We start from the raw sequence: 18,971 nt of genomic DNA on the forward strand, positions 1-18,971 counted from the left end.
ATATACCTACAATTTCACATCTAAAATGCTAAAGCAGATTCTTATTTGCTCAAAACTGTCTAGTCATAGGACTTATCTTGTCCCTTTGTTGGGTTCCCTACTCTGTTATTCAAACAGGTCTTCAAGCTTCTGTGCTCGGTAATCACTATGTAGCATCCTTGTGCTTACACTTGCCCGCATACATTGTTCATCAACAATTTCTTATTTATAAACAATTTGCTAACCGCTGAATCTCCTTGATCAAATTTCCGATGATCAATCATAGCCATCATATCTTCAATCTTGACTAGGTTCAATGTATCCTTCGATCTGAAAAACATTTTACTTCACCTAGGAACTTGCATTCCATTCTTGGAACTTGTGCTAGGTTAAGTGGTTCAATCTGTGTTGTAGATCTAGCTCCTGAATTTTCAAAGTCGTAGATCCTTAACAAATTTCTTGCACATCATATCAATGATTTAATCAACTCCAGCTAATCAACTTCCTTCATTAAATAACATTTTCATTCCTTCAATGTTGGCTGTCATAACTCAATTGCAACTCGGTATATACTAAACTTCACTCGGTAGACATTCTGCGTTCATTAACCGATATCGATAACCTTAGGGTTTACCGACTAGGTTCTTTGCTCAGTGACATAGTATAGTATTAACCTTACAATCAACAACATATGTAGGATATCAAAACAATCTAAACATCATGATCTCATCATTGTCTAACTCGGTAATAGTTGCCCATTGAATAACTTATTTCTCCCCTTATTCATCACATTCTTTCTGTGTCTTTTACCGACATCTTAATTCTCTTCAAATCAATCTTCCCAAGATATGGCAACATCATACTGAATCAAAAAATCAATTGCTTGACATCAATGACAAAATAATGTTATAAAGATAGTTATCATCCTTCTTCAGTTATATCAATAATCTTCAACAACCTTCTCAATATCCAACAATCTCCTTCTATTGAAATGCCAACATGCCAAAGTGAAAGTAAAACATACAGTGTCATACTTCATTGTTCTACAACTAGTTGCTCCCCCAGTGGAGTAGATCCACTCAACACCAATCCTTCTTCAATATTTCCAATAGGCTTCGGGACTGATGTCTTCCACATATTCTCAATGAACTTCATGTAGGGGTACAACCCCTAGCTTACTGTTAAGTGGAAAATTGGATCCTAGTGACTCCCCACCTCAGAGAGAGAAAGGAAGCCACTAGGATGATTTTCACTTGGGAGAACTTTACATTCAAAAGAGGGATTAAATCTGCTAGATCCAAATCTAAGGGAAACAAGGATTTGAATTCTGAGTGGATTGAAAGTGGTTGAAGTGTTATTTACGCTCTTTTGTAAATGAGAAAGTTGAATTGTTGACTATGTGGAAAAGAGAGAGGAAATGAGTAAAATGAGGTGCTACCAATTCAGGATGACGTTGTAACTTTGAATCTGAGCTAATTAAACTAACGTGGATATGCCCTGCAAATTTGGAGAAAAGTCATCGAGACCGTGGTGGGAATGTACATGGTCCACCACAAATTCGCGAAACGAAAAGGGTTCTTCCATCTCTACAAATGAAGCCCAAACCTGCAATTAAAGTTGTGCACCTACAACCTACACAAAAAAAAGAGAAGAAAGGGGGGTTGTGGATAGGGGTTTGCCTAAGTCAAACCCCAGTTGAGGAATCAACCTAGAAAGAAAGTAATTGCAAATGCTTGAATGTAAACAATGGAGATGTATACCTTGTAGATCTGAAACTTGTTGATGATGATTTCTTTGCTTCTTGAATGTAATTACAAATGTTGTATGAAATGGCATGTAACATGAAAAAACCCTAACACACACACATGCTTGCAAATGAATGTTGTAATGTTGCTCCAATGGATGAATGAAGAATACTAGAATGCTTGAATGCTTGATAATGACCTTGAAATCTTGTGTCTTCACCTTATGCTCTCTATCTCTTATCATCTATCATTCATATATTCGCTATCCATCCCTCCTTTAATGAGGGTATTGAATTCCCTTTTATACATGCCTTAAGGATTAACTTTCAACCATCGAAGGCCGACAAAGAGGAATAACAAACCTCAAAGACAAGAAGTGCATAAGAGATCAAGCAACCCACACATAGGACCACCCTAGGAGGTGGACAGGGGTGCCACACCACTGTCCTAGGGGACACGGGTGCCACTCCCCTATCCTAGGGGGGATAGGGGCGCCATGCCCCCATCCTGCCCTATTTTGGTGCCTGAACAGGGTCTAAAGCAAACACAAGACATGAAGGAGGAAGAGAGAAGGGTTGGAAATGCAGAAATACGTCCTGTTTAGAGAAAAAGATGTCATCACCAATGTGAGGACCCCTGATGCAGAGGATACTGGTCTAAAAGCACTCCAATATGCAATACTTGTTGTTTTGTCAAATTGACCTTTGAAACCTTCAAGGTTCTCAAGTCTTCCCCTTTCACCAATGGACTCAAATTGGGTTACCAACTCAAACAACCCAATCTAATACCACCTAGGGTCTTCACATGCCCCAATCAACTTTCCTCAATAATAAACGCATACCCATTTGCTTGGTTTACACAAAACCCTCTTACCCGGGTGCAACCTAGGCCTACTCCTAGTAGCCCTATCAGGCCGATTTTTCCCACTTAATCCAACTTCTTCCCAAAACACTTGAAAAATAAATTGGACTTCCAGATACCCTTTTGGAAGTTTCATAAAATATGTGAAACCCAACTATGGTTCTTTTGGACTAAATACCCTGACCAGTACCCTGCTACACACCGACTAGGCCCAATTAGCCCTCTTTTCCAAAGCAAGTACCAATAAATGGTACAACCACAACACCAAACCAAAATAAATTCTTGAAATGTTTTTGAAAAAAATATATTTTCCAACTTTCAAGGCAAGACACTCTCATTTGACAGGTTAGATATCAAACCCTCCTTTTTAAGCCTTCTAACCTAGGGCTTTCTCAAAACCACTCCTCCATTCACTTCCAGACTCAACCAAGGGTAATTTAACCTTTTATTCAACCCCCACAAGCATATTCCAGCATAAAAACACCATATTGTTAAGCTACTTCTTCTACTGCTATACTCATGCCTCCATTTTCATGCCTTTTTCCTCACAAACAGTCGCCTTTCTTGGTGATCACCTACTCAATCTCATTTCCTTGCATTCTTGTCAAAGATTTAGTTAAAATAAATTGTTAGGGTCTCATTCCTCAAGGAACAACAATTACATAAAGAGGAATGAACCCTAACTTCTCATTTTGACTCCAAACTAATACAAAATGTGCACCTACAGCAGGGTTCTTTGGGACAGTCAAAATAAATGATCAAAAATAGATGTAAAAACCTTCAAAATGGATTCAAATTCTTGTTAATACCCAAAGGAATCACCTACAATCCATTTCCAATAAAAATGAAAGAAAACAATCCAAAACTAGCAAGTAGTTTCCAGATTTTGTATTCAAAAAGAGTAGTCCGTACAATGCAATTGTGATTCCTTTCCCAAAATTCAATCTTGCCTCTCTAGGTCATGTAACATGAGGTATAAATCAATACAAACCTTACCAAACCAACCATAACTACCTTTCTCCTTAACAAACACCTAAACCTCTTGTTTGGTTAACTAACCGTTGGGTTTCAAATTTGAATTTGACAATACTAGACATAATACTCTTAAACCCAATTTATCAACACCAAAGGCTTTATTTGAGCCTTATTAAATCAAAATGACTCAAAGCAACCTAATTAAACTCATTAGGCATCCTTTGTGCCATTTTTACATATTTAGACTTAATGACCCTTATTAGGTCCATTTTTGCACTCATAACTCATTTCATTCTTCCTATTACATTCAAATGCCTTAATAGGCTTTATTACATCATTTTTAGGTCCTTTAGACCCTTGACTCCATGTTCTATACCAAAATGGATTCATGTGCCTCCATGTCACAGGAAGTGCTCCTTCACCAACCCCAAATGTGGTTAAAATTGTAGGGGTCGCAATTTTATGACACTACATTTACCTCTAAGATACTCAAATGTTGCCTTAGGTAGAGGTTTAGTAAAGATATCTGCAAGCTATTGTTTAGAAGAAACATGCTCCGGTGACACATCTTTACTATGCACTTTCTCTCTCAGAAAATGATACTTCAACTCAATATGATTGGTTCTTGCATGCAACACCGGGCTCTTTGAAATGTTTATTGCACTGGTGTTATCACAAAAAATATTTACGGGTTCTGAAATATTCAAATTAAAGGCAGATACTCCTTCTAGTTCAGCAACAATCACACTACCACACTTAACCAAAATTGCCAACACAATTACAAAACAACTCATTGACCTTATAAGCAAATACAATAGGTCGGTAATATATTACAAAACCTAAGATCTTATAGAGATTACTAACATATCGGTTCAAACATGATCATTGGATTACATAGTAATCATCTACACATTGTTCTAGACAAACTCGACCTCTCCTAGATCACCGCTCACCGAATCCTGTAACTCATCACGTGGTTTCCACTTCATGCTATGCACTTGCTCATTCCCAAGATAAACAGTTATCTTCATGTGCTAAAATCACTTTGAAACTCATCATGTGCATCATCCATACATGGCATAATCATCTCCGATCACCATTTGATCATAGATCATCATAACTGATTCACCAAGCTCCATCGGTTAAGGTTCAGCTTACCAACAAATTAGGGTTACCAATTGATCACTTTGCTTCAAATACCAATATTGGTTTACAACACTTCTTTACTACCGGTTGCAAAATTGCATCACTACCGGTTATAATACAACTCCATTACCAGTCACTATTGACATCAATGACAACATTATACTTCATTAATGCAATCTTCATGCAATCCCAACAAGTTAAAATTCTATAGAGAGAATACAAGGAGTCTGAAGCAATTTTGGCTACCCCGGAGATGAGCACCATTGATGCAATGGATGGACGAGTTAGCTACACAAATTTTGACACATGTTGAAATAACTGAGACACTATTAGAAACATGGGAAAATGACCTTAAGCAATTAAAGTTTCATTTCAGTGATATTTTCTTAAGAATTGCATTATAAAGAATTTCAAGCCCTTATATCTATCTATATATGCAGTTTCTGATGGCAAATTTTGATGCAATGTATGTATTTTACTTCTTTATTTGGCATTGTTGTCAAAGGTGGAGTAGAATTAGTATAAGAGTCAAAATTTTGTTTAAGGGAATAGTGATTCAATTTGTCAATAGCAGCAATTACTAAGGGGGAGTATGTGTCGGTATGAGTCCATGTATTTTGTAAATATTCACTTTTTGTTTTGCACACTTAGTTGACAAAAAATTTCCTAAGTGTTGCCATCAATGCCAAAGGGGGAGATTGTTGGCATTTGATCATTTCGTCAACTAGTAATGAATGTATTGTTTGATTTCTTGATGCAACTGGTACTTGTCTGTAGATTAAAAGAGGTTAGATTGGTGTGTGATGACTATTTTGCTTGTTGTCATTGATGGAAACTATGTTTTATAAGTCATCCAAATCATATAGTGCAACTGGTAAGAGTTAACCAGTAAACAGAGACAATTTTATCAGAACCGGTAAATAGAACTTTAAAAGGTAAATGATAGATAGAGTTTCAAACCAACAACCAGTACAAGAAATCCATGAAGGATGAATGGATGCAATTTTCCAGGAACATCAAAGACTACCAAATGAAGTTGTATTCATGACCGTACAAGCAGATTTGATCGGGTGTAGGAATTTTGTTTGACAGAACAATTATGATGGCAGAGACTTAACCGGTAGTGATGAAAATCACTGACATTGGTAAAACAATACAGATTCAGATTAGTTATATCGGTGGCTGACCTAACTAAATCATACCTTGCAAGATTGTCTATATTCATTGAACCTGGGGAATTGTTCTAAGGTTCTAGCCGGCCTAATGAAATTTTAAAAAAGTGTGATGAAGTATGAAGGCGATGATGATGAAGAATGAATATGAATGAACGAATGTGTGAGATCATTAGCGAATATTGCATTTCAGAGAGTATGGTGATCAGAGAAGTTTAGAGATGATGTGTATGTGTTGATGTAATATTCTGAAGCATATCTTATCTGACATTGTTGATGTTATACTAAGATCATTTAAATCTATTGTTATCCTAATAGTTGTAACAATTAAATCCCTTAACCGAGTAGGTCCTAACAGGCCTTAGATCTTTAAGTCCCCTAATAGGGAAGCTCTCAATAGAGTGTTAAATCCTCACACGAGGTTGATCTTAATAGGTCATTAAACTCCTAACAGGGTTGATAGGCAAATCCCGTAATCGGGTGACTCATAACCGGGTCTGCTCCTAACAGGGCTTTTTTCATTGTAAGACCTTAACCAGTCAAGATTACTATTATGATAGTGGATCTTGTTGGTACTAACTCCCACCGTGTTTTTTCCCATTTGTATTTTCCACGTATAATCTCTTGTGTCATTTGGTTTATGCTACATGTGGTAAATGCATACTTGGTATTATTTCTTTTATGCCTATTGAGTTTTAAGTTAGTAAAGTTGTTATTCAGATTTCTATTGTTTTTAATTGCACTAATTCACCCCCCTCTTAGTGCCTTATAAGTTCATCAGTTCTATTTATGTGTATTTGTTTGTTTTCTTTTAGAACTATGACAACACACACAATGAGAAAATTAAAAAATGTAACTAGCTCCATGTCAGGTTCACCAAATTATAGAGGACGGGATTTTCTACCCTTGAAGTGGTGAACTTCAAGGAGAAAATGAACCTTCTCTTTACCTCACTTTATTGGTGCTAAAGGTGAGCCAAGGGATACAAAGTATAAGACTACACACCTAATTCAACATAAGCCCCTGAAACAAACTCTACTAAGTCTTCATTCTCAAGACGAATGTGCAAAATTGGGACACCAGTGTGGCGCACTAACGTCCTGTATGGATAAAATATAGAGACTGTACAATGGACATGGACATGAAAATATGACTTAAATATTGATGTTACGCTAAATGAAACAAAAAGAGAAGAATACAAAATAGCTAAAAGAAGAAAATGAAAGATAAAGGAATCTTACAGCTAGTCCACAATTGAAGCTTCCAACAAAATGAACTTCTTCCTTTGATCGCAAACCCACACATAGAGAAAGGAGAAAATGTTGGGGTTGTGTTAAGAGGTCTACCTTAGTCAGACCTCTGCTTTGGTGTTTCCTCCACCTCTACAGACAACCAAGATAATAGCCACAACTGAAAGGAAAAATGATAAAGATGAATATAGATACCCAAGACAATTGACATGCTAGCTGGAAACAATATTTATGGAAACAAAGATAGAAAGAGAACTCCCCTTCAGTGCTCAATAAACTATCTGGTGTAAGAGCACCTAGAGTTTTGTCATTGTGTCAGTTAGATGTTTGAGTCTTAGGAGTTAGGGGTCATGTCATTTTGATTTAATAAGGTCTATTGAGACCATTTGTAATGTAATTTCATGTTTTTAGATGTGTATGTCGAATTTAGAGTCATAATGTGAAAATATGTAACTTTGTTCAAAACTTGTCATTTATGTTATCATTAGGATAAGTTATACCGATAAAGTGTCATTGCTGTAAAAAAGTCATCAATACTGTCATCAAGATAGTTATCCCGATAAAGGGTCTCTATTATAAAAAATTGTCAAAGTTTGCCTTCGGGATAGTTAACCCGACAACGTGTCATCGGGATAGGTTACACTATCAGGATTGGACAATCTTGTTCAGCCAACTTTGATGGGCTAACCTGATAAGCGTCCAATGTCTTGTTTGGTATAGCTATGTTGAAATGGGCGACATTGGGATAAGTTTGTTCTACCAGAATTATGTGAAATTGTTATTCTGCCTTGAAGAGTTATTTCAATGAGTGATTAAGAAGCCATGATCGAAGTTTCTATTCCAACATCGATACCCAACATTGATTTAGCATATCGGTATTGTTATTTCGATATCTATGTCTGATAGTGATTTATAAAATGTGGAATTTGAACATTCCAAGGGTCATGATAGGAAAGCACAAATTTGGTATAAATTGTATAACCAACAGATGGAAACATGGGATGTTGATATGTGAATTCAAAAATTGGAATTTCTGAAATCTAATCATTGGCAACTAATTGAAAGATCATTCGTTTCTGCAATTTACCCTTTTTATGTACTAATTTGATTTAAATTATTTGGGTAAGTACAAGTGGAAATAGATTAGTGTGTTTTTTCTTGTTGTCGATGATTGAAATTCTTAACTATCAAAAGGAAGAAAGACATTTGTTGATTGTTTCACGAGATTGTCTAATAACTAGGGCTCTAATAGAAAATTGATGATTTTCCCCTAACCCGATTGTCATAACACCCTGTGTTTCTAATGTGACAAGCTTATAATTGTAAGTTTGAAGGAGAGGATTTCTGTTTTGCATCAATTGGTATTAGAGCTACAAGGATTAGATTTGTTGGAAGGTGAAAGGATATCATGGCAATAAAAAAATCCTTGGAGGAAGAGATGCTATAAAGTAATGCCATCTTCAAGACCAGATGTTACTATTAAGGTAAGGTATGCAACGTGATGGTTGATTCATGTAATTTGGATAATTTGGTATCTCGGGAAATGATGGATAAGTTGCACTTAAAATGTTTTCCTTATGAAGCACCTTAATTTGTTTCCTAGTTGAATGGTGAGCATACTTTGATTGTGAAGGAACAAACTTGGGTTGAGTTTGAAATGGACCCATATAAGGACAAGATTTTATGTGATGTTATACCTATGAATACATGTCATTTTCTATTGGGATTGCCATGGGTATGTAATAGGGATTCTTTCTATGATGGGAGACACAATAGGTATAAGATTAAGAAAGATGATATTTGTTTTGATTTGACTCCATTGGTAGAAGAAAATAAAGGACAAGAAAGGTTAGAAGAGTACTTATGTAGGGAAAAAGGGAACCTATAAGGCAAGAGGAGAGTCATTGTAATGATGAGGCAGCCATTGCCAAGGAGAAGAAGGCAAGAGCAATGCCTAATGAAAGGAAAGAAAGGCCTAGCCAGGCCACAAATGAGGAAGAGTATTGTCCACTGATTGGATAAAAACATGAAAGGCAACAGATGAAAATTGACAAAGAGAATGAGGAATCTAGATAATAAAGAGGTCTCCAAGGTTGAGATGATGAAGGAAGAGGAAATCCAAGAAAGGCTTGAGGAAGTCACGATGGGAACGACAGTGTGTTCCTTGAAGGGAAGTGAATTTTTAGGGAAGTCAAGCATTGCTTAAACAAAAGTTTATCAGTCTGAAGATGCAGAGATCAAAGACGAAGAACACCATGTGCAAGGTGTAGTGCAATGTGAGTAGCAAAACAAAGAAATGGTAAGCCAAGGACCATGGCAAGGATGAGTCACCCCAAGAGGTGAAGAATATGAGAAGATGAAGAGTTTACAGAAGGTCTCAAGGATGACAAAGATCAAGGAAGTAATAGGCCAAGAGCAGGCCAACGTTAGTGTGTGTATGAAGTCTCCAAGGGAAGTGGAGAAAAGAGTTAGTTTTGCGGTTAATACAATAGGATGTCCTTGGATGATAGATCTGATAAGAAGCCATTTAAAGGTTGGTATGACAGTGGTTCTAAGAATAAGGAACCTAAAGGTGATTTTGAAGAAGAGAATTCAGAGACAAAGAGGGAAAGAAGTAGCTCAAGTTGCTTCATTGATGTGATGATCATGATGGTAGAAGTTAAGCCAAAGGAAGAGGAAGGACAGAGTATGGAATATTTAAAGATGAATAAGAACAAGAGATTTTTTGGTAGTAGATGGATGAAGAAGGTACAGCCCAGCCAAAGCATGGAGGTGCAGATCTAAGGTGACCAGTCAAGAGGAGCGCTAAGTTGCATGGGCAAAGCCAAGCCCAAGGTAAAGATGAAGACAAATGGGAGTGGTTGCATGCTCGAGGAGGATCATCAGAGTATTGAAATTCAAGATGATGTTGCAAACCTCATTTCATCTGGAGCATGAAATTTTTCTTCTCCGGGTGTATGGTGTAGGAGCACTTAGATTTTTTTCATCATGTTAGTTAGATGTTTGAATCTTAGGAGTTAGGGGTTATGTCATTTTGATTCAATAAGGTCTATTGAGACCATTTGTAATGTAATTTCATGTTTTTAGATGGGTATGTAGAATTTGGAGTCATAATGTGAAAATTTGTAATGTTGTTCAAAAGTTGTCATTTTTGTTGTTATCAGGATGTTATACCAATAAAGTGACATTGTTGTAAAAAACTCATCAATACTGTCATCAGGATAGTTATCCCGATAAAGGGTCTCTTTTGTAAAAAAATTTCAAAGTTTATCATCGGGATAGTTAACCCAACAACATGTCATTGGGATAGGTTACACTATCGGGATTGGAAAATCCTATTCAGCCGACTTTGATGGGCTAACCCGATAGGCGTCCAATGTCTTGTTCAGTATAGCTATGCTGAAATGGGCGACATCGGGATAAGTTTGTTCTATCAAAATTACGTGAAATGGTTATTCCACCTTGAAGAGTTATTCTGATGAGTGATTAAGAAGTCATGACTGGAGTTGCTATTATGGCATCGATACCCAACATTGATTTACCAGATCGGTATTATTATTTCGATATCTATGTCCTATAGTGACTTATCAAATGTGGAATTTGAACAGTCCCGCAGTCCAACGATCATGGCGAGAAAGCACAAATTTGGTATAAATTGTATAACCAACAAATGGAAATGTGGGATGTTGATATGTGAATTCAAAAATTGGAATTTCTGAAATATGATCATTGGAAACTAATTGGAAGCTCATTTGTTTCTACAATTTACCCTTTTTCAGTACTAATTTGATTCAAACTGTTTGGGTAAGCACAACTGGATATAGAGTAGTGTTTTTTTTCCTATTTTCGATGATTGAAATTCTTACCTATCAAAAGGGAAAAATATATTTGTTGATTTTTTCATGAGATTGTCTAATAACTAGGGCTCTAATAGAAAATTGATGATTCCCCCCTGACCGGATTGTCATAACACCCTGTGTTACTAATGTGACAAGCTTATAATTGTAAGTTTGAAGGAGGGGATTTCCGTATTGCATCACTATCACCTGGATGAATAGAGTTGAGTTCCAAGAGCTCTTTGAATATTGTGATAATGGTGGGTTCTAGATAGAAAACCTGTAAGAGAGATGTAAAAACTATGCCAACAACTTGATAAATTCACCAAGAGATCAAGAAGTCCCAAAAACCTTTCAAAAGAGTGAAATATAGACCTCCAGGAAGAATCCTGATGTCGGTGGCCGTGGATAGAGTCATTAAAAACTATTTCAGGTGTAGGTGTGGCACTCAAATGGCCACTTGTGGACTGACATATTGTCACGACTCTTGTGCAACACCCATATGTCTCTACAACAGGCTGGAGTCCATTAGTCAAATGGTCAACATGGTCGGGAAGTGGTCAAATTCTTAGCTAACAAGTCAATTAATGTGGACAAATGGACAAGGAGACGAAGAATTTTTCCAATCAACTTAAAGCGAGGAACCTATGTGATGTGGAATTGCATGGGCTTCAATTTACAACATTGCAACCATCAAATTATCCTCCAAGAATTCAAGGAAAAAAGTGTGGGACCAGGGTGGTAGGTCGCCCTCATCCTAGCAACATTTTTCCAGCTTTCGAGGAATGCAAGATAATAGGGTTCTAAAGCCAATACTTATTTGGTGGCTCAAACCATAATGTATAGATATGAAGAATATGTCTTGGAAGTTGAAATTAGGGATAAATTAGAATATTGAAGAAATAAAGGACAAACCAAGAATTAAGGGCCCAAGTAAGAGTGTGATGATGTTATAAAGTGGAATAAAACACATAATATTGAATTAAATATTAATTAATTACAATAAAGGTCCTATAGTGCATAGAGGATAGGGAAATACTAAAATAGGTGTTGGGAGAGTGTGAAATTGGACACATTAACAAATGTGTACAATTTATGATGGTACATTTATCCCCCACTTTAGTGGAGTATGATCTTACGATCATACTCTCAGTAAAGTAGAAATCAAAGGTAGAGTATTTGAGAGAAAGACAAACCATGAATAGGATTATACTGAGGGATGGCCAAGCCCTCAAGCATGGAATCCTATCAATCCATGTAAGTAACCTTCAAGTATAAACAAAAGAAAATAACATTAGTACCAAAACACAAAGTTCCAAGTCAAGTAGCTGAAGAGACTTGAATAATCAACATGTTTGAACCAGTAATATCATTCTTGGTATGCCATTATAAGAGCACAAGTGGACTTATAGAAAGAACAAGGATGTACAATAATTAAAAGCATAATAAACCATGATCCAACACTAGCAAAGTGTGTTATATTATGGGTTCATGAGAGAGGGAGAAGGGAAATGTATTACATAGGCTAGCAAAGTGTGTTAGGCTAGGTGATCCATGAAGGAAGGAAGAGTCAAAATAGTCTAGCAAGTTGTGTTATAGTTAGTAAGTTACCTACCTTAAAGAAGTTGAAAAAGAAAGATTTGAAAGGTCTATAAGTAAGTTTTGTTATGCTATTCAACTCATCCTACTATAATGTTGTTTGGTTTCATAAATGAAGCACCTCATTTAAGACTTTGGTCTAGTTTCAAGCATGCAACAACTTCTGTAAGACACATCAAAGAAAATGTCTAGTTTCAGTAATGCAACATGAGGATGCAATAACCCATCTAAGACAAATGGTGCATAAATTGAGGATGAAGAATGATGATGCCACAATCCCAAAAATGGTATATTAAATAGTTGAAATACAACTAGGAGACCGCATATATGTCCCCCTTAAGATGTCAACATATTACTATGGTGTTTTAATATATATGGAAACAAGGATACCGACCTTAAAGACCAAGGACATATCTGTTAAGAAATAATTCATGCATACGAAGCTAGGAAGAAAGATGCTTGAATAGGCTTCATTTATTTAAGCAAGAAAGAGATCATTTTAAAAGAGATATCTTGCAACAAATGTAAAGGTATCTTTGTAAGGGATGCATGATTGAAAAAGGAGGAAGAGATCTTTACGTAAAGATACCTACCACCAAGAGTAGAGGAGATCCTTAATAAAGATGACATATTGGAAAGGAGAAGGGGACTAAGAATACACACCTTATCCAATATTTAGGAAAAAGTGTTAGGTTCTCAGTGAAGGATTGCACACTTTCACTAAGGAGAGACTATTTAAAAAAGACAATCAATTTCAAGGAAGGATAGGTCTTAAACAAGGAACATATATGCACTCACATGAAGGATAATTCTATGCAATAAAAATGCAATATGCAAAAGTACTATGAATGAAAAGAAGCAACGTGAAATGAAAGAAGTCATTGTCAAACACATGATTATGATAAATATAACTAAAAAGAAATGTAAATAACAAATAAAACAGATTTAGTGAATTCCATTATGAGTGCCTAAAAGTAGATCTAAAAATATAAGGGAAAAAATATGCAACCCACAAGCCAAAATCAGTAAAATAAATTAGGGTTTTATTAAATTAACCACTAAATTTATGTATTATGATCTATGAGTGCAAAATTAATAAACCAAATACCTAAAAATCAAATATGAGACCACCAATTAGAAATAAGAATGCAAAGAGTCAAGTTCAACAAAAACGTGAAAATTAGAAGTTAGGGTTTCAACAAGTAAAACCACTAACTAGAATCTTATAATAATTCAATTTCTATTATTTAATATTGAATTTAAGTATGGTGTAGTGGAATCTCTGCATCTACTTAAAAATCAATATTAAAATGAAAAAAAAAAGTCTATGGGTATAAATAGACTCATAAAGACACATTTTTACATGTTTCATAGTAGCAACAATTATGGACAAATAGGTAATTAAAATAGCAAGAAAGAAGCATAATGTCATCAAAACTATCTTTTATCATAATCACATTTTAATGTTTCATAGTAGCAACAATTATGGACAAATAGGTAATTAAAATAGCAAGAAAGAAGCATAATGTCATCAAAACTATCTTTTATCATAATCACATTTTAATAGATAGATTAGCAAATAAAGATTCAAATGTAGATAGATTTGTAAAAGTCTTATTATCCAACATTTTCTCATGTTTTAGAGATGAAATATGTTTAAGAAAGTGAAAAGTTATACACATCTTATACATATATTTACATTAAATTAATTTTAAATATATAATCAAATTTTAAAAAATAATAATAATTAAAACAGCACCAACATTATAATGAGAAGTTAACAAATTAATTGAAAATAATCACAACTCAAAACTAAACGATCAACCATAATATAAAGACTATATATCATCTGCAAATGAAGAACTTAATGCATTATCTCAACTGACTAACTCCTTACAAGTTATTGAGCATATATGCTGTTCAGCTTGAGAGAAAAAACTAACATCACAGCTTTAAAAAAATATGCATACAAATCTTGCTTGCAAACTGCTGTTTTATTGAAGAAAAAAGCTTGAAAACGAAAAACAGGTGCTTCGAACTGATGTTGAACATGCATGTCGTCAAAATTTACATTCTGCTCTTGCTTGGATTCAGACAAACAAATGATGAATTGCTTTTATTCAATCATCATTGGAACGGAAAGCAGAAGGTGGGAAATCTTCTTTGTACAACATGCACTCTTCTGGGTGTTGCCGCCCTGAATACAATAGGGATGATACTCCATAAAACTGAAAAATAGAAATAACTCAATCCCTGAAGTCAAAGATGAAAAATGTAAGGGCCATCTAAAGTAAATAAAATTTGAAATCCTTAATAATGTTAAGAAGAATTATAATTCTGCATAAAAATACATAACATTGATCAAATTCTACCTGCTCTTGCTTGACAAAAGGCCGGAACAGGGCATTTGACTAATAAAGATGAAAGAGGCACATAAAAAATCTGTGAGCTTCTATCATTGCTACTGTGCTCCTCTTGGAATGAAAGAGGTGAGAAATCTTCTTTGTACAACAGATATCTCATAAAAGTCAAAGTTGAAATAATATGATACCTGAATCCAAAGCATTTAAAGATTAAAAAAATGTAAGAACCATCTAAAGTAAACAAAATTTGAAACCGGTTATAATGAAAAGAAATCAAATTCTACATAAGAAAATAAAATATTGACCGAGCTTGAAAGATTGAGAGTTCTACTTGGCTTACTGTTCTTGCTTTAATGCTTCAGCAGGTTGAAACTATCTTCCTTAATTTGAGAAATTTAAGGAAGCAACTGAACCTGAAATTTAAGATTGAAACTTATTTGCTCCGATGTTTGAGACACTGAACCAAATAATCCCTCTTGTAAAGGAGGAAGGTATTTCCTGGCCACTAACATCGGATGGTGAGTCAATAACCCACTGGCTGAATCCCATAACAATGGTTATGCTGGTTTAAAAAAACTCTAAATGAAAAATGCATAATTCTAATAGAATAAAAGCATTAAAAAATTGACCTTGTCCCAGAAAACAAAGATTGAGATCAATAATAAAAGCCATACCAAAATTGTTAAGTCTATTTCTGGTGCATTTCCTAGAATTGGAATTTCAAGATGGATGATGAAGTGGATGACTAGAAACAACTCCTCAAACATTGTGTTCTTAGGCATATCAAGACACATTGTAACATTGATTGTGTCCAATGACACCAACACTACTCTTTTTCTTTCCCTCCAACCTGCTTATGGCCATTGAACCTGCTTATTCCATTTATGAGTCCCCATATTTTGGCATCTTTGTCTAATTTATTTTTGAAGACATAATGGCTAATACATTGTGATGAATCAAATCATCTCTGTTCAACAAAAAACTGAATTACATGCTCCATAAAACTTTTGTTGGAATTTAAGCATTTATCAACTATATTCTGATTTGGCATTGAAGGAACTGTTTTGTGTCTGTACCTTTCATAAGAAGGTTGGGATGGTGCCACTCAAAGAGTTATGACTCAAATTTGGGATGGTGCCACTCAAAGAGTTATGAGCCAATATCCACCAGTTCATTGTTCCTGTCGTTCATAACAGTCCTTTTTTAATTTTTTTATCAAGAGTACTTTCTGCCAGTAATAATTAACATTTTATTAAGGTTGTAACAAAAATGTAATCTAACGAAAAGCAAAAATACTTGCAACATATCAAATACTCTCTGCAACAAACTGAATAATACCGATTGTCCGTGAAAAAAATAAATACAGGACATGAGATTAGCAAACAACGTTCTTTAGTTCTTTAAATCCCGCGTTTGACTTTAATTTACTAGTTGTACATTTTCCACTTCAAAACCTACTCCGGAAGACTACCTAATTTAATTTCCTAACAATCTAAGACATTAACTTACTTTTTTTCACCCTCTATCAGAAGCGTTATTTGGACACGAGATTGATATCCATAGAAACTTCCTTGTTAAGCAAACTCCTCCCTTCTATCAGTTTTAACCTTTAAGTGGCTCAGCTGTCATAATATTCATACAAATTTCTTATTAAAAAGAGAGCTCAAATAAGATCTGTCTTAAAAAATATAATTCAATGTAATGGGCATGAAAAAGTGAAAGGTGAGTATCAACTTGTAGCATCTTAAAATTGCGACACTTGCAATTTCGACCGCATTTGGGTCTTCACGATGGCGACGCAACACTGAACCTGAATGGAGACCCCGAAACTTGCTCATGACATCAAAAACTGCATTTTTCCAGCACCCTGGCCTGATCCTCCTTGCACCCTGCTGTCCCGGGAGGTGGGCCAGAGCGCCCAGCGCCCTGGTCCCTAGCCCTATTTTGGGCCCGGTCTCTTTTGGGACCTCGGGTCTTTTAGTTTGCAATTTGGAAAATATTGTTTCCTGGTCGGCCTAAGGTCGGGAAAATCAGTCTTTTAACCCTAATTGGCAAGTATATAAACTACATTTCCTCTCTCATTTTGGGAAGAAGATGAAAAAAAAAGGCGGAAGCGATATTCAAGCATTCAAGCATTCCTTCAAGCAATTGATCATTCCAAGTCTCCATTCAAGGCTAAGTGTTGCATTCAAGACAAGGATTCAACCATTGAAGAGGAGATCACATACTACAACATACAACATACAACAACATCTACACCTTCGCATGTAAGAATACAAATATTCTTACAGCAAGGTACTAGTACTTGTTTTACATTACAATCATTTACATTTACAGCATTTCTCATTTCTTGGTTAATTCCAAAACCGGGGTTTGACCTAAGGGCAAACCCCTAATCCCTAACCCCCCAATCGTCTTCGCTTTTCTGTGTGTAGGTTGCAGGTACGTGGCTGAAATTGAAGATCTGGAATCCTTGTGCAGAGACGAACAAATCCCCCTTCGTTTCGCGGATTTTTCGGAGGACCGTGTGCACGCCGGGCGCCATCGTCCCATCAACTTTCGCTCAAATTTGCAGGACAACGCCGTCTCGACATTTTACTGCTAATTTCAGGTCCGCAGCTTCATCCTATACCCCTATCTCAGTTTATAAGCGAATTTTTCTCACTTTTTATGTATTCATAGCTTAATCATTCTATCTACATTCTTTACAAAAGAGGGTAGCCTTGCTGTCTTAACCCTTGAAACTCATTTAGAATCCAATCTTGCATTGTGTGGGATTGGATCTTGTGGGTTTCAACCCCTCTTTTGAATGTGAAGTTTCTCCTAAGTGAAAACCAACAATCCTAAGTGACCCTCCTTCCCCTCTCCTCGAAGTGGTGGGGGGAACACTTAGGGTTCACTCGCGATTTTCCGCTTTACATTTTGGTGAACCCGACGTGAACATCCTTTCTGATTATTCATGGTTAGATCTGAAAATTTGCTTCCTTAATTACATTTCCTGTTTGATCTTTTGCAAATTTTAGAGGTTAATTGCATGAAAACCCTAAATTTTCTTTTTGAAAATTGAACTTGTGAAATGTTTAATTGTTAATGCTTGTTTCAAATCTACCCTTCTATTACAAATTGTCAATTCATATTTGTGCTTTAATTCTGAAAATTACGTGGTTAAGTGTCAAAACCCTAATTTTTAAAGCCCTCTTGATTCAACCTTTGACTGATAATTTCACTGATCAAAACATTTCCAAATCAGTTGTAACTTTGGATTCCGCAATAAAATCATAATATCTTTCATCCCTGAAAATTTGGAAAAAAGTTGCGAGGCCCGTGTGCACCCCGAGCGCCATCGTCCCCGACATTTTTTCTGAAGTTTCGGGAGTTAGATCTTACTGTATTTTTCTGCTAAAATCCAGAATTTTGGCTGATTTCATCAATCATAACACTTTCAAAATTAAAGTCAAAGTTGGTCTAGGGATTGCTTGGATTAAGGCTTCTAATCATTCAAAAATTGTTGAAATTGAAATTTTGTGTCGAAATTGTGTTCTTACTGTCTTAAATCTGAAAAGTGTGTTGGCATTCATTCGAAATTTCAGTGCTTTATTCAAATTCTTGCAATTTGTGACTTTTGAAATTAAGTGTTTAATTACACCAACTTTGAGTTCCACTTTCAAAATTGAATTTTGCGTGAAATTGAGTCAATTTTCAAAATTCAAAACTTGCATTGCTTTTGGTATTCCCTCTAAAAACATAAAATTCAAAATTTCAGTTTCCCTCTATTTTTCAAAATTCAAATTTTGCATTTTTCGACAATCTTGGTAGGGTTCAATTTTGAGATTGCAACTTTAATTTGGCCTATCTACAGATCGTAAAATCACTCAATTTTTTCAGATTAGCTCTAAAATCATCATAACTTTCATCCCTAAAAATTTTGAAAAAAGTTGCGAGGACCGTGTGCACTCCGAGCGCCACGGTCCCTGACATTTTTCCCTAAATTTCGGGAGATTGTTATGATTGCATTTAACAGCTTAAATCCAGAAGATTGGCTGAT

The 18,971-nt window shown here is 35.6% G+C and overlaps 1 long non-coding RNA gene across 3 annotated transcripts; it reads right to left on the bottom strand.

Annotated features, from left to right (window-relative positions):
• Positions 1-14,420: 14,420 nt before the first annotated feature.
• On the bottom strand, positions 14,421-16,966 carry LOC131066011 (uncharacterized). 3 transcript variants are annotated; one of them, XR_009111537.2, is made up of 4 exons: positions 15,601-16,966; positions 15,258-15,431; positions 14,936-15,114; positions 14,491-14,816 (listed from the first exon to the last, which is right to left on the bottom strand). It is a non-coding gene; the product is annotated as an uncharacterized LOC131066011 (long non-coding RNA). The 3 variants fall into 3 exon arrangements; XR_009371907.1 differs by having other exon boundaries at positions 14,421-14,816; positions 15,258-16,966; XR_009371908.1 differs by having other exon boundaries at positions 15,267-16,966.
• Positions 16,967-18,971: the final 2,005 nt, after the last annotated feature.

This window comes from Cryptomeria japonica, chromosome 3 (assembly GCF_030272615.1).
Source record: "Cryptomeria japonica chromosome 3, Sugi_1.0, whole genome shotgun sequence".
Lineage (NCBI taxonomy): Eukaryota > Viridiplantae > Streptophyta > Pinopsida > Cupressales > Cupressaceae > Cryptomeria > Cryptomeria japonica.